This window comes from Octopus bimaculoides, chromosome 8 (genome assembly GCF_046866305.1).
Source record: "Octopus bimaculoides isolate indiv1 chromosome 8, ASM4686630v1, whole genome shotgun sequence".
NCBI classification, from domain to species: Eukaryota; Metazoa; Mollusca; class Cephalopoda; order Octopoda; family Octopodidae; genus Octopus; species Octopus bimaculoides.
The window spans coordinates 22,888,897-22,892,348 of NC_142935.1; the positions used below are offsets into that span (position 1 = coordinate 22,888,897).

The following is a 3,452-nucleotide window of genomic DNA, read 5'->3' on the forward strand; positions in this document are numbered from 1 at the left end:
GTTCGGAAGCAAATACACATCGACAACTGGTTCTCATATTTTTCAGTTTCAAATTATTCTCCTTCGAGAAGATTCGATATCAATATTGCAACCATTAAACTTAAACATCAATGTTCATCTCCGTGCATTGATGAAAAGGAGAGAAACGTACTTTTCCTTCTCGAAGAACAGAACATCAATAAAAGATTGCGAGTTGCTAGAAGTGGTAAGAAGTCAGTTCTATTCAGCTGGATAATAGGATCAACATCTTATCCATTTGATCACAATTATTCATCTTTTCAGTGAGTCCTGTAACAGTGTTTGTTTGCTGCTCACTACTGAAGAAATGGTGCTCATGTTGAAATTCTAGGGAAGATTACACGGAAGTGGTTCCCTCCTAGCTTGATGATTACTTGGTCCTTAAACACGAAGTTTGTGTTATTGTTTATATATAAATTCTTAGTCTAAGACATGACAATAGGAAAAAAAATGTTTCATGAACATGGACATAAAGAGCACATTTTGGCATCAAAATCAAATGATAGTATTTGACTAACAGAAACTGATGTGTCGTGTTCAGATTTCAAACAAATACGTGCGGTTCTTCAGCAACACAATGTTTTGATGGTTTACCACAGCCCTCTGGAGTAAAGGTGAAGGAACACGAAATTTCTACGGCAACATTTGATTTGCATGTAGTATATTTGAGCTACATGAGAAGTGAATTGCCAGGACAAGATGGAAACCTTCTGCTCAGAATCCTGCTAAGCGAAAAATGAAAAAAAATGTTTAGTAAAGATGGCGACTAATTGGCAGAATCGTTGGACCGCCGGACGAAATGCTCTGCAGTATTTTTCTGGCTCTGAATTCAAACTCTGCCGAATTCAATTTTGGTAGAATTGCCTGAATGTTGAACAAAATGCTTAGTAGCATTTGTTCGGATTCTTTAGATTCTGAGTTTCCAGACCGGTGTGACAAACAGGTGTGCATCTAGCCAAGATGGTGTCTTGCTAAAAATATCCAATGGAAGGCAACAGAATATCACTTTTGTCAACGCGTCACACGGTTATATTTTCTTGCTTCTATGCATCATGTATGCTACGCATTCCCAATTGTTTTCATCCACCGGAATAAATTTGGACTAATAAATGGCAAGCTTTATGTTATTCAGAACGTGTGAAACATGAGCTAACTAAAAGACAGAAACAATCATGGACATTTAGAACGAATAAAATGCTTTGGACAAACAAAGAGTTAAGTATATAAGAGGTCGCTTTCTTTAACATTAAATAATCAAGAAAATTTCTCTTGGACAATATACTACAATTTTGTTGTTAACTTTCCTCAAATGGCCAGATGAACTGAGACATTAATCCTTTCCTCTATAGACACAGTGAACAGATGTAAAACAGATATCTGCTCATCAGTTTTGAAAGTGTAGCTTAACAAGCAACTAACTTAGATATTTTATATTGAGTATACACCATTAAATTTTCTAATTATTGATGATAAAAAAAAGAAGCAATTTTCAACTAACAAAATATGTAATCGACAGGAAAAAAAATTCAATTTTCGTTTTTAACTATAAAGATTTATATCTCATTTCAGATATGTTATTGAGACACGCTGCTTTCGTTTCAGGGTAAACATGCAGGGCCGTAATCTATAAAGTGTGATATATTAATTAATTATGGTGTAAATATGATGTATTAATTAAATTATGTTGTAAGTGAAATATATTAATGAGGATAAAGTTGGTTTCAATTTCCATTTTTTTAATATCTTAATTTTTTTCTTTCTTTTTTGAAAAGTTCTAATACAGATATGTGTATATGCATGTGTGTTTGTTTTTCTGTTATATATACGTACTATTCCATACATTTTTGCGTATACGTGTATATATTATGCGCTTGCTATATGAAGTTTAATATAATGAAATGTGCTTACGTTATCTGACCAAGGGAAATTGTGTATGTAGCAGTAGTGTTGTGCAAATGAAGCGCGCGAGTATGGAACGTATTACGTTGTGTGAGTTGTAATGTATGATGTGCTTGTGTGTTTATGTCTGTGCAAGACAGCGTTGAGTCAATATTATTTACAAACAAACTCATAAATTAATATGTATATATATATATATATATATATATATATATATATATATATATATATATATATACACACACACACACGTATATATATAGACGTAAATATATTTTCACACGTATATACATATATATATATGGATATACACACTCACATATATATATACACGTATATACATATATATATACACACACAAACGTATATGTAAGTATGCATGTATCCGCCTATCTATTTAAAGCCAGTATTTATATATATATATATATATATTGTGCATTATGCACACACACACACACACACACACAGACGCACACACACACACATACATACACGTATGACACAGACACACACAGACACACGTATATGTATGTATCTATCTATCTATTTAAAGAGTGTATTATATACACATATTGTGTATTATACACATACGCACACACACACACACACATACGCGTTTATGTATGAATGTATCTATGTAAAGCCAGTATCACATATATATATATATTGTGTATTATATATATATATACATATATATATATATATATATATATATATATATATATATATATATATATATATATATATATATATATATATATATATATATATACACACACACACATACTCATATATATACATATGTGTGTATATATCTATATATAAGTATATATGTACATATTTATTTATATACGCATATATATATATGTACGCTTATGCATATATACATACATGTATATGCTTCTGTATATATATATATATATATATATATATATATATATATATATATATATATATATATATATATATATGTATGTATATATATGCATATTCAAATATATAATTCATAAACGCATTCACCCAAGTATGCACACACACACACACACACATACACACATATATATACATGCATACATATGTATATATAATATATTATATATATTTGTCTGTATATATATATAGCAAATAAAAGCACAATGAAAAAAAAGTTTTTACAAAATATTATATTATTCGTTGGTAGGAATCTTCCGTGACACTAAAATTCCTTGATCTCTGTCCAACAGTTATAACAACTGATTCACCACTTCACACGACATCGAATGAACAAACAAATATAAACAACAACAACATCACAAAGAACAACAACTACAACTACAACAAACAAAGTGACAGCAGCAGCAGCAGCAGCAATTCAATAATGACAATGACTGAGCCACAGAGCAACAAACACCACAAATAATTCCTTGGTCCGTTAGGAATATGTGTTTGATCTGATCGATAACTAGCTGGACTGCAAATATTAAAAGCTATGAGGCCTGTCGTTGAAACGATTCACTGACTTGTCTTCATATGCTAATGTGCACAATCAGAAACAA

The 3,452-nt window shown here is 30.6% G+C and overlaps 1 long non-coding RNA gene across 1 annotated transcript in view; it reads left to right on the top strand.

The window, feature by feature from the left end:
- The window catches only part of LOC128248508 (uncharacterized), a 3,807-nt gene extending 1,993 nt beyond the window's left edge, over positions 1-1,814 (top strand). Inside the window, exon 2 of the long non-coding RNA XR_016242821.1 lies at positions 1-1,814. This exon is cut by the window's left edge and continues 12 nt beyond it. This is a non-coding gene — a long non-coding RNA (uncharacterized LOC128248508).
- Positions 1,815-3,452: the final 1,638 nt, after the last annotated feature.